A 16,258-nucleotide genomic window follows, 5' to 3' on the forward strand; every position below is an offset into this window, starting at 1 on the left:
CTGGCAGCAGAATCCCTGGACATGTTTCTTATAGCAGGAAGGTGGCTGTTTCACTCACTGTTCTCCTTCCTGTCTTCTTTGAATTAGTATATTCTGGAGAATCCTTCAAAGCTATTGAGTGTGGTGCAGCTCTGGAGGCTGGAATTAAGCCCTGCCTATTATATTTGAAAGGACTGAGTGTATTTCTGCCTCAGGGTATCCACAGGCAGCTAAGAATTTGGCAGGAGTCCTGTGAAACCTCTGTTTCACAGTGGATGAGTAAGAAGAAGTTACAAAAGTTACCGAGTATTCAAGGTTGCCTCAGATAGTTAATATCTGAGTCAGGACAGGAGTCCCTGCCTTCTGTTCCTCCTCGGGCATCAGGAAGTAAATACTTGTTCAGAGATTGTTTTGTTCTGACTTTTGAGGATTATCATGTGACCTTGAGTAAGACTATGCAATATGTATATTCTTTGCTTTGAGTGTGTTCTGAGAAGGAGCAGGGAATAGATTGTCTAAACCAGTGTTGTGCAATTGAAATATGAGCAGCATATATACATTTAAAAGTTTTCAGTAGCTACATTAAAAAAGTAAGAAGAGACAGGTGAAATTAATTTTGGTAGTTTAATATATCAAAATTTAAAAAATGACTGCATCTTAGGGCATATAGTATAGGATATTCATGAATTATTTTCTTTTTCCAGGATAAGATTTACACTGGGCAGTGCAGATTTAAAATATAATAGGCCAGTACACTTAATTTTTATCTTATCTCCCTTTCCAAGTTGCTGTAACATTATATACATGTAACACATATGAGCTAGGTGACAGGTGTTACAGCATGAGAAATGGAGGATGTGGGATGTGGGCTGACAAGATAGCTTTGGTGTGCTAGTTGAATGGGTCAGATGGCTTGGGATACTGTCAGCCTCTGCCTTTGTGCTGAGCACCTGGAGGTAGGACTGCCTCAAAGTTGTTTCTATATGTAACTAAACCACTTCTGGCAAAAATCTAAGTCAGCAGCTATTTCATGCAGGGATATGGCTTGTCAGTCAAGGAGGCTGCCCTGTGGAGTCAGTCTTGGCTTTGACCTGTCTGTGCAGAGAATTTGCTGCCACATTAGACCCTGACCCCACTTGGATGGAGTCCATTGATGAGGAAGGTGTAGGTGTGAATAAGGTTACTCATGAATAAGTGAAATCTTCTTTGTGACACTTAATTAAAATTTAAATGGCATCATGATTATGTAATCATTTATAGTATCTAGATGCATACTAGAAAGTAGCAAATTAGGGCAGCAGAAGATCCCTGCCCCCAATGTTTGTAGCCAGGTTTGCACTGGTTTCCAGATAGGGGCTACTGTATACTTGGCCTTTCCTTCAATTTTTAGATCACTTTTCTGAGTCTGCTGACAGAATGCAGGGAGACAGCCTTGATTAGATTAGGCCAGATTAGATTAAGTCAAATGGTTAAAGCCTTTGGAGCCTCTGGTTTGTGAAAGACACAGTAATGGTCATCCTGGCATCCCTCAATCCTATTAGGTAGGTTAATCTTATTGAAGATTTTAGGTCTCACAGAGTAGCAATGCCTTTATTTTCTTTGCTGTGGTCTGTAGCTGTCAAGGTGAGCTAATACACCAGCTTTCTGGAAGTAGGTTGATTTTGTTGGTTTTGAGCAAGTGAATCTAAATAACTCAAAGCAGATGCCTGTAGCCTGCTAGAGAGGACATGTGCATGGAAAGGAGCTCTGTTGCAGGCTGCACTTTGGTTGGTGGCTCTTAGTGTCTCTGACATGGTTTTCTCCTTTTTATAAAGTCCCATGGCTGGACAAAGTTAGGAAATGTGTGTGAGCAGTTGTAAACTGGCTGTTGTGAGGTTGTGGCAGAGAGAGATGGGTAGGCAGGTGGAAACTCTGTGAAATCATCCCTTTAGCAGTTTCCACCTCAGAGGTTGCCTGCCATAAGAATCTGTGGTGGAGGCACTCTGCTCTGTGTTGGGAAAAGAGCAAGGATCTTAGAACTCATGACTTTCCTGAGTGCCTTTATAGTTTTATTGTACCTGCTGGCTGTCTCTTGCTTCTACTTCTCTTCCCCGTCCCATTTACTTTACTTTCCCTTCCCCTCCCTGCCTCCTCTCCCTCCTTCCTTCTCACCTTCTACTTTTCTCTCCTCCCTGCTTCCCCTTACCTTCCCTTTGTTGTTTCTTCAGTGCTGGGAACTGATCTCAGGCCCTCTCACATGCCATCTGAGCCCTCCTCACTTTTGTTTGTATTTTGTTTTTGAGAATAGGGTCACCATTAACTTTCCCCAAGCTAGCCTTGAACTTGAGTTGCTCATGTTTCTACCTTCTGTATGGCTGGGATTACAGACAGGTGCTGCTTCACCCTGCTGGCCATGCAGCTTTGAAGTTTATTGCATCCACCCTGAGGACTGGAAGGAATGTCAGAAATTATGGCAGATTTGACTCACATTTTTGCCAGAAGTGGTTTAGTTACATATAGAAACAACTTTGAGGTCCACAGGTGATTATTACTTGCTGGATTGGTCTTTGGACATACTGGGAATTTCTTTCCTGAAGTCTTTGAAAGTGAGGTTCAAGGTTTTCTGCTGTTACCATCCTGTCAGTTCATTTGTTTAGAACAGAAAATGAGTCCTGGGATAGTGCATCTGGCTCCCCAAGAGTGTGAGCAGATGCTTGCTTCCAGGGACTAAGGTGACATTCTGAGGTTCTTGTGGGTTGAGGATTATTTTTTAGTAGAGCCTGTAGCAGTTGTTGGCTTTCATTTTTCTCCCTCATATGGGCTCTGCCTGTTGCTCTCCTTAGGCCAAGTAAGCTGTGGCCTTTATTCCATCTTGCAGTAGGGGTAGCCCTGCATCTATGTCCTGTCTCCAAAGACTGGGGAGCACTTCAGGTATGAGCTGAATCAGTGCGGGTGATTCATGGCTTGATTTGTGTGGGGGAAGAAAAGCAAACAATACTTACTGGATGATGATCGGGTCTGTCTCCAGTACTCTGCTGTATCAAGTGTGTGATGTTCTCTTCCTGTATAACACTTGTTTTCAAGAGCTAGAAGAGGTAGGTTCATTGACAGAGTGCTTGCTTCTCACTCTTGAGCTTCAGATCCTAGCAGAGTACACATGTTTGAAGCCAGAAATGTAATTTCCTCCAAGTGTAATTTTCCCTATGTGCACGCGCATGCTCATGTAATTGTGGCTTTTAAAACCTCCTTCAAGAGGAATGACCCCTTTTTACTTTTATTGATTCTCCATTGCATACTTTTCTGAGTTACTCTGTGAGGAAGCGGCTGCTGGAGGAATGTGTGCTCATTCTCTGCTGTGAACTTCACCTCTGCTCCCTCTGACCCAGCCCTCACCCTGCCTGCCACCTCCGCATCAGCCTGGCTTTGTTCTCCCACTTGGCTACGACTCACTTGCTTCTTTCTGTCTCAGCTTTAAAGCCATTTCTGCTGAGACAGTTCTGGAGAGCAGAGATTGAGAAGGGAATCTGAGTAAGGAGTAGTTTGTAAAATGTCTGTGTTCTGAGCTAATGATTTTTAGGGGCTTTGGACTTGTTGTAGACATTGGTCTGGTGACCTTCTCCAGCTTCTCTTCTCTTAGATCAGGCACCATGCTGGCTCCTTCACCTTCCCACATCCTAGCTCTGCTTCTCCTGCCCTGTCTGGAAGAATCCACTACTTCCTTAGAATGCTCTCTCTCTCTCCTCTCTTTTAAAGCCTGATTCACTTTCCTGTTACAGCTCCTACCTAGTCTTGCTTGGTGCCACCAGGACACAGAAGGAGCCCTCCTCCTTTCAGTGGTCGCTGGTGCCCACAAAGGAAAGGAGCACTCGCCATTTCCATGGCCTTCCCAGACTGTCACAGGCAGCAGTTATACCTGGAAGAGTATTTGAGAACTAAACATGTACCCACCCTGGTATGACAAGGTCACCTCATCGGCCAGGTTCTAGCCAGCTCAGTAGAGTTGGTTTACCTTGCTGCTTTTATTAGACAGACGAGGAGAGGTGTGCTTGAAGCGTTTAATCATTTGTCAGTCTGCCATGCTGGAATCCAGTTCCAGGGCTGTCCAGCTGTTGAAGAGAGGCTGTAGTGCAGGGCAGGAGAGCTGGGCGCAGGGCAGCTGTCTTCACTGGGATGTTTTTCCTTTTACGTCTCTGGAGCACTTAATGTTTTCATATTTTCAATCCCCTTGCTAGCCATGGGTGGTCCTTGATGATGGTTTTTTCCCCTAGTACCAGGGTTTGAACTCAGGCCTCTTGCTTGCTCTGCTTGCTTGCTCAGCTGACGCTCTACTACTGGAGCCTGATGATGGTTTGTTTGTTTTTAAATATTTTTTAATTTGCTCATTCATTTTTTCCCTTTTGGCCGTTTTTTTATTTTTTATTTCTGTGCCTTTTGTCTTGTATGTAAGTTTACCTGATTTGGGGAGAGGAAAGCACAGAAATGGTAGGACAAAGGGTGAACTGATTCAGCAGTGATACTCAATAGAAACTGTGTTGATGATGGTCTTAAAGAAAGATGTTAGAGATGTGCTTTTTAAGCCATTGTCTCCCTCCCACATATAGGACACAGTGCTCTTGACTAGGAAATAAGGGCCTGAGCAGCTGAGGAAGGATGAGCTCATTGGTTGAGGTTGTGTTTCTGGGGTCAATTTGTGTTGTTATCTCAGTAACACAGTGTCCACAGACTGCAAGTGTGCGGCCCATAAGTCCTGCAAAACAAGGCTCCCAACACTGGCACCAGTTGGTGCACCTGAATAACAATAGGGAAGCTTGTCGACCATTTGGCACTTCACAGCCTGGTAATTAGACACTGTAAAACAATAATACAGACAAGAAGCTAAGCCTTCAGTTAATGAAAAAAAAAATCCACAATCCTGCTTTGTAGCTGAGTGCAAGAGCTCAACCGGCTGCTCCCACGGCAAAGCAAACACTTGAGGATCTTGGCAGCTGCGTGGTATATATAAAAAGCTCTAGGCTCTGTATTAATTTGGAGGATGTCATCATTTTTTAAGAACTGAAAACAACAATTGCCTGACTGACTTCCTTGTTTTTTCAGTTTACTGCAGTGATTCTTAAATTTTGATACTCAGACAAGAAGCATCAGTATCACCCAAGAACTAGTTAAAACTGCAGATCTTTGTCCCTTTCTGAACCAGGACCTCTGGGGTGGGGTGGGGGGCAGTGAGGCTACAGTTTGTAGACACTTGGAGCTGGGAGGAGTAATGCTGGGGAAGGGAAGTGGGTGAGTCTCAAGGAGGAGCTGTGGGCTACTCTGGCCAGTGGCAGGGTGGCTGGCTTGGAATGTGACATCAGGAATGGGTGACTACTCACCACTGTGTCAAGAAGCATGTGCAGGGCATCCTTCTGGAAAGGTGCCCTGTGGAGAGGCAGTGACCTTCACCAGCCTTTGAGGGGAGCATTCATTCTTCCATTCACTATGGGACTGGGCTAGTTCAGTTAGCCTGGGCAGACCATCGGGTTGAATGGTACTGCAGAGACTAAAACCAGACCTTCTGCACTTCCCAGGGAATTCCTTAGCAGTACCAACTGGCTGCTGGTATTGTGTAGTGTCCCTCAACCCTGGACGATTTTCTCCATCATATCCCTTCCATCTTCCGTATTTCGTTTCACTGCCTCTAGCTATTTTGGCAAATGTAATTTGTTTAATAATTTTCTTGGGGCCTCTTGGCAAATGGGCCCTCTGATCCTTCCCCATTGTGGCTGCCCAAGCAGTGACAGAGCCATTAAACTTTCTGGCATAGCTGACCACTCGGTCTCCTGGAAAGGCCTCTTGGGAAATAAGAGCCTGCCATCCAAACTAAATGAATTCCTGCCTGGTGTTCCTGAAAAGGCTAGGCCTCTTGCTTAGGTAGTAGACAGTCTCAGTTAGAGAATTTGATTAAGCAGAACCACCCATCCCTTGGCTCTTGGGTTTTACTCAGATGTGTTGATTTTGTGTACATTTTAATTTGCTTATTTTGCTCACATTTTTTAAAACATTGTCTTTTTTTTCATTCCTTTTGAACAAAACAAGCCAGAACCAAAAAAAAAAAAAAAAAAAGAAGATAGGTCTTTTTGGCCAGGGAGTGTATCCTAGTATGGCTTGGTGAAGCTGGTGGAGGTACAGGAGGTTAACTCCTGTCTGTTTTGATCTTGAGCAATTGCCGGGGCAGGAAAATGAATGAACAGTGAAAGCCCAGACCTTGGGACTACTTTATTCTCTGTGTTCTTAAGTGGGAGAACTTGCTCAAATATTGAATTTAGTCGGCCTATAAACCCAGCTTCAGGCCTTGGTGGGTGTCTGTAGTTCCTTTGGGTTTTATTTTGTTCTACAAGCTCTGTGTCCTGTGAGATTGTAGGAGGTGGTAGGTAGCTGTAGGTTTTCCTTCCATGATCAGAGGTGCATCCTGGGGTTGTTCACCAACTGGAAAGATATCCTTCTGCTGCAGTGATGGCAGTGTCGAGTCCCACTAAATGTTCATGAACTCTGTAGCCTTTCTGTGCTGGGCCAGGAAGGCTGACCCATCATCCTTCCTAGCCTGCCTGCCTGCCTGCCTGCCCTTCATCATGCTTTAATTAAGTATACAGCTGATGATGTCAGCCTAGCTTCTGGCTCCCTCAGCTTCCCCCTCAGAACAAAACATCCGGGCAGACAGTGTGACAATTAAGTCTCAAGACCCAAGCTTTGCTTGTTCTGAGGTAATTAAAATAAATCTGCCTAAGCATCTCCAAATGCAGATAAACCTAGTGCTGATTAGAGGTGACCCTCTCGTAAACCTGATTTGATTAGGCAGAACCAGTAGGAAATAGGCAAATATTTGAGACTTTAGCCAAGGTGATTGTTCTACTGACCTTTCATTGGGGTGTGGGGGAGGGGACTTGTTTGATTCTTTCTATCACAGAGCACTTGAAAACTATTACCTGTGACAGCTGAAGAACTCAGCTGAAATAAATAGCTGAAATAAATAGGTCAGACCCATGGACTTGCCCTTAGGAATTTTATTTGGCTACCACCTGGGCTCTGCTGGCTGCTTGGCAGATCAATGGAGAATGGATTTTGCCGGAGGTCCTGGCCTGAAATGATAATTAAAAAGGATGTTCCAAAACACAGCCAGGCATGTTCTGATAAAGTCTTAGCAGATGTGGGTGGTGAAGGTTATTTTAAGTCTGTTTTGAGGTTGCCTTTAACATTCTGTTAGAGTAGTAGCCAAAGAATTGCTTTAATGTTTGTACCAAGACCACATTGCTTATTTAGGAGAATGTCTTTGATTGGGCCGTCATTGACTCCTGTGACATGAGGCATGCCTTTCCAGCTGTATCACATGTACCTGTCATAATTGTTACGTCTTAGAAAGTAGGAAAATTGTCTAATTATTCTTGATATCTGCCCATGTGACTCAAACTCCAGAGCTAGCACAGAGGTTGGCAGAAGATGGTCCGCAGGTCAGAGCAAGCCACTACCTGTTTTCACACATTATTAAATGGTTGAAGAAAATTAAATGACAGCGATTTTATAGTACGTGGGAATTATGGGACATGCATTTCAATGTCCATGAATATAAAGTTTTATTGGAATACAGCCACATTATATTGACTTGTGTTTCCGGCTACATTTTGTGCTATAGCAGCAGAATTGAGTAGTTGCAACAGGGGCCATATAGCCCAAGACATTTGTTGTCTGGAGCTTGCCAGAGCGTCTTCCAGCACCTTCCCTCTTACATAGTAGATGGGTAGTAATGATTATTATATGAATTATTTTCCATGTGTTTCTGTGTGTCCAGTTAACATGCTATTCCTAGAAGTGCCCAATGAGTGTTTAAATGAATCAGTGACTGGTAGACGTGCTTGCTTCTTTTGTTATCCATTTGAAAACTTTGGTTTAGGTTTTCATGATGCCAGTTGATTTTATTTTGTGTATGTATGTATGTGTAGCACTAGACAGTGACATAGTGCTGCGTTGCTGAGGACTTGACTATAAAGAGTTCTGCTAATCCTTATGAACTTGCCAGGTTCTGAATCTCGTCTGTGGAATGCAAACACCAAGAGCTCCAGAGAGGTTACACTGACAGGGTCATGCCGTGAAGAAGCCTTCTGACTCACTGTGTATCCATCTGTTCCATTTTTGCTATAAAGGCCGATTTTTGTGACCAGAGCAGTCATGTACTTCCCCGTGCTACATCTGCACTGTTTCTTCTAAACACTCGTGTCTGTGCCAGTTCATTACCAGGAAAATTCCTTTTAAAACATAATACATTCATGGATTATAAAGTAAATATGGCAGAGCAAATACCAAATGTAAATAGTGGTCTTTGAGAACAACTAAGAAATAGTTTAGTAAACTAAATCATTATGGTTTTCATACTCACAAGTCTGATTTCATTGACAACTCGGGAATATGCTTCAAGGAGACAGATAAGATAAAAGTTATTTTTTAGTGGGGTTTGAACTCAGGGCCTCCTGTTCTTTATCAGCTTACGTGCTCACATGTTTGTTTATGACTGGTGCTTTACTGCTGGAACCATGCCTCTATGACAGCATTTTGCTGACTAATTGGAGCTGAAATTTCAAAGTCTATATCAGTCTCCTGAAAAACTAGGATTACAACTGAGAGCCATCAGCATCTGTATATAAAGTTTATTTTTAAGACGCTAAGTCTTGTAAGTTAAAATATAATTAGTTACTGGTCTTTGGTTTCATGTAATATTTTAAAAAATGACAGTGCCACAAATATATGGGGCAGTTGTTTGGCCTTGATATAGTCAGGAAGAGGGTCAGAAGTCAGTAATTTATAAAATGTTCCTAAGTCAAAATGCTAGTTGTCTGGTCTGCTGGAGCTTAGGGAGGTAGGAGAATTGGTTCAGTGGGAAGGAGAAGGGAGGAAGGTTGGGTGGATAAAGCAAACAAATGTGGGTCTGACTTTATGTAGGAATAGAAGACCTGAAACCTGTGAAACGATGTTTGTGTGTATGTGATTTCCTGTGCACTCTTTTAGGGAACATGATTTCCCCCCACTTTTTTAGGGGGGATGGGGCACTGGGGCTTGAACTCAAGGTCTTGCTTTCTTGTGCTCACCAGACAAGCACTCTACCATTTGTGCCTTACTCACAGCCTTCCTTCTCCTTACTTTTCAGGTAGGGTTTTCTGCTTTATGCCCAGGCTAATTTCAGAACATATCTTCCTAGCTATGCAGGTAATAGCAGAAGTATGAGCTACTACACCAGCTTGTTGGTTGAGATGGGGCCTGTACCAAGGCATCCTCTGGTCTCCAACGGTGGTCCTTCTGTCTCTGCCTCTGTAGTAGGTGGATTATAGTCATGAGCTACCAAGTGCAGTTCCCTCCACCTCTTCCTTATTAACTATTCATAGGGACAGGTTTTAGTGCTTGAGAGAACACATTTTCCTCAGAACACCATCTCCCTGTGGGATGGATAATTTGTACTTCTTGCTAGCTTTACCACAGCCCTGAATGGTAAGAATAATAGCCTTGTTTTATGGATGGGAAGGCCCAGATGTAGTAGTTAATTGGATTACCTTAGAATTAATTGCAAGCACCAAGAGCCAGGTTCCAAGTTGAACTGTGTAAGTCCAGCTCTTGTCTTGTTTCCACTGTCTCATTTCCTTTCCCTTCCCAGCGATTTCATCTTTGGATTCAAAAATCTACCTACAGCCACCCTTCTCAGTATACATGAACCATTTCCTTCCCATCTCAGGAGTTAGCTCCTTGTGTTCTCTTTTGCCCATCTTTGAGAGCTTCCTGTATCCCATTTGATGTCCAGTTGACTTTGTTACTTAGCGGGGTAGAATTTTTAGACTGGGAGTAAAAAGTGATTATAGTTCTTGCAAAACCAATGTCTTTCACCCAGTGGCAAGCTAAATTTGGTTTGTCATCAGTGGTCTGTGCCCCATCCATGTGGCCCAGGCACTCCAGGGGAGTGTGAACAGTGGGGAAACCATATTTCAGGCCTGTGGCTTCACAGTCCTTGGGTTCTGCTGAAGATTTCTTGGCAGCATTCAAAGAGGCTTGCATTTTCCTACTCATTTTGCATCCTGGGCCTCCTGCTTTCCCTTCCTGCTGTTTCCTTTAGTACCTGCATGGTCCGTACTCCTGGGGCTTTTCAGAGAAGCTTTCATCACTGACTCCACTGAGTTTCGCAGGAGATTTGCTTTTCACATTTTCATATTTGACGCAGTTACAGATTTCTATGTACTTATTTTTTAATGTGTTCACTTCTGAACCTTTTTAGATGTGGTGATAGCAGCCTCTAGGAGGGAAAAACAAAGCAAGGCAAATTCTAGGAAGCGTCATAGAGCACTTGATGATGGAAACCAGTTACCATTCATTTCCCAGTGTGCGGAAGTTGGAGGTTGATGAACTTTACTTTTGCTGGGAGGGGGTGAGTGAGAAACTGACCTGCAAAGGATGCTGTCTTGACAGGGCTGATATCCACGTGGTAGTGGCCAGCACCCAGGAGAGTCATCTTTCCCCCCAACCCACTGTATGACACAGTGGATGGAGAAGACAGCTGTTGGCCTCCTGCAGCAGTTGCACCAAGAGTGACATCATTGCTCCTGTCTCTGCTCCCCCAGCGCTACCAGGGCTTGGGGAGGCCACACATGCCATAGTCTTTTTGTTCTCCCACAGTTGGGAGGAGTGGGGAAGGGTAGGATGGAAAGCCTGAGATCGATGAGGGGAGCTACAAAAATTCTGAAGATGTTTTCTTGAAGATGAACTTGCTTTATCAAAGTAGTGTGGAAATTCTGAAGAATTGTAAGTTGGTTCAAGTTAGCAGGGAACATCAGGAGGGAAATCTTGAAAGGGTATCTTTCCATTTTCTACCCTTGGATGGTAGGGAGGTATTACCAGTGCTTGAAACTTCTGTGCCTACAGTGAGGTTGTCAGCTTTTCCCTCACACCTGCAAAAGCCCATTCTAACTACTCAGCACCATCTGGGCTTGGTGGATGTTTCATACAGTCTGCTACTATGGAGGAATCATTGTTTATATTGCAGGATCAGGTATGATCCTGATCCTTTTTCTTCCTCTCCAGGGTCTAATTTTTCTGTACAGGAAATAAAAGTTCCTCTTTAAGAACAGGACAGTCCTGTGTTCTTCTAGTTTCATTAAGGAAGTGTTCCACAATAAGGCAGTTAGGATTTTATGTTCTAGAATTATGAACAAGTGTGCCCTTGGGATTGTTAAAACACGCTGTGGTACGCATGTGAACTTGGTGTTCCACAAGGAAGGCACTCTGGGCAACATCTGCCCCTGCTGTTTACTTCTCACCTAAAATAGTTCATGAATGAGAGGGGGATTCTCTGGGCACAGGTAATTGCAATGATTTCAGAGGCTTTCACAGGTTTGTCAGAGAAGGTAATTTTTCTTTTTTTATTTGCTCCTTTTATCTTGTTCTAAAGCTAGTATTGCCTCCCCTCCCACTGCCGGCATATACTTCTTATTCCTGTCTCAGTCTCTTTCTTCCTTTAAGAATTATCTTTCCTGAGAAGAATCAAAGGCATTTGGAACTTCTTGCCTTGTTTTGTTTCGTTAAAATTAATGGTTGATTTGACATTTTAGTACAGTGTAGGGGGTGGGAAAATCTAGAGCTGTTTCATGGTAATTGCTTCCTGGAAGGGTTACAATTTGTTACAAGGGGAGGGATGCTTTCTGGCTCCTCATGTGTTATGAGAATTGCTGGTGGTAGCCATGACCCTCAGTAGCGTGCTTAGCACCATTCATATTTTAGGCTGAATAATTCGTTTTGTGGGGGTGTCCTTGCATTGTAGGGTAGTTAGTGACATCTCTGGCCTGTGCATAAAGTAGTATCCCCAGATGTGCCAACCAAAAACCTTTCCACACATTGCCAACTGAGGTCAAGATCACCAGCCTTGGAGTTGTCATGATAAAGGGGATGAAAGGAGAGGGCAGCTATGCAGGCAGCATTCGAGTCTTCACATAGATTCCTTGGTCCCTTTAGAGCACCTTGCAAACTCATTGATAAAGTACATTGAGATCATTGAGGTTTCTGTGTAACCTATACATACCATAGAGCTTCTTGGCTTTACGTATACTGAAAATGTAGGTGTGCTATTTATTTTTTAAAATGAAGAGGATTGTAGTTAATCCTCAGAGGTCTCAACCTTCACATAATAGGATTTTACCTTTAGTCATTTAGACTTAGAGAATTTAAGAGCTGAAAAGTTACTTGCAGTCATTTAGCCCACTGCTATTTGTCTCTAATCTGATTTCTACTAGCCAGAAAAAGTCTTTTGTTTAATAAGTGGATATTATTACATGATCAGGTGTAGAGAATTCATCAGAACAGATCCTTTTGTTTTATTACTGACTGGATTCAGGTGACACACTGCTTGTGCTTTGGATGTGTGTGTTGTGTGAAATAAGGCTTTCAGTGTTTCTGCTTATTTCAGTAGTCCTTTGCCTGGGCTGGTGTTCTTACTGTCAAACAGCTTTCTGCTTTGCTAACTTAAGGAGGAAACTTGGACTTCCAAGAGTACCTTTTTTTTTTTTTAATAGATTGGGCTTAGAATGAGTAAACCTTCTATTCTAACTACTCTTTTTTCTGGTCTTGGGGCTTGAACCCAGGGCCTGGGTTCTATCTTGCAGCCTCTTTGTGCTCAAGGCTGTGCTCTGCCACTTGGACCACGGTACCACTTACAACTTTTTCGAGTAGTTTATTGGAGATATGAGTCTCATGGGTTTTTCTTCTCCAGGCTGGCTTTGAATCATAATCCTCAGATCACAGCCTACTGAGTAGCTAGGATCACAGGTGTGAGCCACTGGTGCCTGGCTATTACAACTACTTTTTTTTTTAATTGTCAAGGTGATGTACATAAGTAAGGTAATAAGTACATTTCTTGTCAAACTTGTTACCCATTTCCTCATTTTTCTCCTACTTTCTCTCCTCCCAATCTCCTCTCCCCCAAGCTGTACAGATCGTTTCCAACATACTGTTTTGTGAATATCGTTGTGTTGGTTCCCCTCCTTGTCCCTTGTCTCACCATTCTGTTGTTCCCCTTCTCTTCCCTAATTCAGATAAACGTATATACAATACCAGGGTACCAAAATCAAATGCAGTGACTATAGGAGATATACCATAGGGGGAAGAACACACAAAAGAAACAAAAAATCACATAGTACATTGAAAATAACAAGAAAGAAAAACAGGAGTAAAAATTGGCCTGAGTAAAAATCAGTCAAGGATGTCTAATACTTCTCATGTGTTCACATGCGTCACGTATGATGTACCCCATTCAGAAATGCACATACTGGATGTGAGGTACCAGCTAGCATCATCACAGTACCACTTGTTCTTACCACTTGAGGACAGAATTACATTTGAATCTGTCTCTTCAGCTCTAACAGTTGCTTAAATTTGAACTGGAAGCTGAGATGAAGTCCCTATACTGTGCTCTTACTACAAGGGTTGGCTTTTTTTTTTTAATGGTCTGGCGCTTGATAAACTCTAAAGGCTGGAATACTCATTCATGTCAAGGCTTAGCTGGCGGGGAGGGGCATGGGGAGAATGGTGTTGGGGTGGGGTGCTCCAGTCCAGTGGAAGCTAGAAGCTTAGTAAGCTTCTGGGGCTTTTGCCTGGGAACCAGATCTGAAAGTGTCCTCAACACAGTGCTGCTCTTAAGCCTTATTAGAAATAACAGGTCTTTTAGCCAGAGCTAAAAAGGTAATTTTGTGTGCATTAAATATTCAACAAAGGGCTTGAACTGTGCTTACTTTGGCAAACAAATAGATCCCCAAATGAATCAAACAAATTGTAACATGGAGCAAATTGAAATACTTGAGGATTTGTCTTAGGTATTTAAAGTCCTGTTTTATCTCTCTGTCTTCATGGTATGCTCAGAAAGAGAAGAATCTTTGGACTTGACTGTAGAAAGGCAACTGGGATGGCAGGCCTGTCTGCACTGTCTTTCCTTCCCTGTCAGATGTGCAAAGGCAAAGAGGGGGTGCTTACGGTATTGAGTTTACTCTGGAAGATCTTATATAGAGCAGCTTCTAATGAAGTCCAGCACATGGCATCATTATCATTTCCAACACAGACTCATTTTCAATTTTGCCATCAAAGAAAGATGACAAATAGAAAATGCAAGAAAAACCAGATGGACTAACTGTATTAGGAGCTTAGCATGCATATTTTGTGTTACATATTAGCATTCATTAAGTCAAAAGGGAAAAAAATGAGTTTTGCCTACATGCATTAAACCAATAAGGCTGGCAAAGTTCCAAGCTGGCTCTTGTGGATTAATTGTTTTATAACTGTTTTAATTAAAATTGTTTAGTATATGATTAACCTAAAAGTTTTAATTTCCACAAAACTGTTGAACAAATGAGACATTAATATTTTACATTAACTATGGTGATACTGCTGTGGTTTTCATAGGGGCTGCTTGTTCAAGAAAAGCATGGCTAGTGGTAGGTGGGAGGTATTTTGGTGCTCAGGGCTGTGGGGAAGACTCCATGACTCAGTCCTGAGATGAGTATTTCAGAAGTCATCGCTCCTCCTGCTCAGATGTCAAGCTAGTACTGTCAGAAAATGTCACACAGAGTAGGTTAATGGAGTAACATGGCGAGAAACAGTTTATTATGTCCTTTCTCCCACTGAGGGCATATATTAGGAGGGCATAGCCTGTGGGGATTGTGGTTAAGTTTTAGGAGGCAGGTTCACTTGTGCATTGTGTTATCAAAGGGGGATGATGGGAGAATTTGGATGAACCTTTGCCATAATTTGCTTGAGGTTTTTTTTTTTTAGGTTAGCAGAAGGCTGACTGGCAAGACCACATCTTACTTTTGCAAATGGTCAGACTAAGGCCCAGTATATTTTACTGAGTATTAACTGCCCAGGTTTGTATTTTCTCACTTACCCTGTCCCACTTTCTACTAACACCTTCATCTTAGTGATCTTCAGTTGCTTAGAAGATGGGAATGCCCTCCTCTTCCCTGCCCCCCAGTGCCTTTTACCCTGACTACCCTCTGTGGGTTTGAGTCATGGTATTGCAGAAATGCAAGATAATGGACATATTTGGACCTCTATAAGGACTGGAAAAAAGATAAGAGTCACAAGGTTTAGTGGAAAGGATTATGATAAGACTGTTAAACTGTCCTAACTGTCCAGATAGTAGTGAGTACTCAAGGGTTCTTGGCTGAGCTCACTTAGTGTGTGTAATTATTGATGCAAGATCTTCCTTGGAGGTTTCTGTCTGTAGGAATCTGGGATGTGGCATCTGAATCACAGACATACATCTGTCTTACACTTATGTAGTCAGGATTGCAGGACATATGATCTGCTCAGATTTCCCTCACAGCCCTGATTCTGGCTACCTTGTCCAGTGGTTGCTTCTTGTGCCATGAGCTTTCCTGGGTCAACCTTCCCTTCTCTGCAGTCCTTCTCTCTCCTAAATTCCTTCTGTTCAACTGGTTAAACATGAGATTCTGTATAAATTATTCATATATTCAGTACTTTTGAAGTAGTTAATAATCAGGCTACAATAATCTCATGCTTGTACAAGTTGCCATATTTGCCAGAAACTAGCTTTGCGTGATCTTTGAGATAAATGGTTTATCCGGCATGTTGTTATCTGTTCATTTCTTGAGGCTCTCCAAGTTCTATCGTTGCGTGATGCTGGATCATTAGAAATGCGCATACCTGGACCATATTATTTTGGTTCTTCAGAGAATTGCTCTGCTTTAGTAGATGGAGAACATGGGAGTTTGACTTAAGAATTCAGTGTGCTATAGTCAAATAAAATTTCCAGTGTGCTGTAGTCAAATAAAATGTTCATCTTTGCAAAACATTGAAAGTAACCTTTCTTAATGTTTTGTGTGTATGTGTGTATGCATATGTGTATATATTCACACATTATTCACATATATTCACACATAGAGTTTCTCTAAGAATTTGGTGCCACAACAAATTTCTTTCCTCTGACAAATGTGTGCATTCTTCTAACCCTCAGATGTGTGTTGGATGAATTAATATTATACTGCTACTATGTCATGGAAGTATTTTATTTCCCCAGGAATCCCAAATATTTCAGTAACCAACTTTAGATACCCTCTATCCTAATATCTTCTTGCTTGGTGAGTACTAGTTTTTAATCTCACTTGGTTAGTAATTGAATTGTAGCCCTCTGTGAATCTGTACTGGATAACACGCACAGCCATGCATCCTGTTCCCCATGGTAGGGGAGAAGAAGAGACATTATGACTTGGGGTCCTGGGTGCCCTGAGAGCCC

At 42.6% G+C, this 16,258-nt stretch overlaps 1 protein-coding gene and 1 pseudogene across 1 annotated transcript in view; both read left to right on the plus strand.

Annotated features, from left to right (window-relative positions):
- The window catches only part of Auts2 (autism susceptibility candidate 2), an 824,367-nt gene that overhangs the window by 45,829 nt on the left and 762,280 nt on the right, over nucleotides 1-16,258 (plus strand). The gene's annotated exons all lie outside the window — the stretch shown is intronic.
- The window catches only part of LOC105998454, a 51,806-nt pseudogene that overhangs the window by 230 nt on the left and 35,318 nt on the right, over nucleotides 1-16,258 (plus strand).

Source organism: Dipodomys ordii, unplaced genomic scaffold (genome assembly GCF_000151885.1).
Source record: "Dipodomys ordii isolate 6190 unplaced genomic scaffold, Dord_2.0 Scaffold164, whole genome shotgun sequence".
Lineage (NCBI taxonomy): Eukaryota > Metazoa > Chordata > Mammalia > Rodentia > Heteromyidae > Dipodomys > Dipodomys ordii.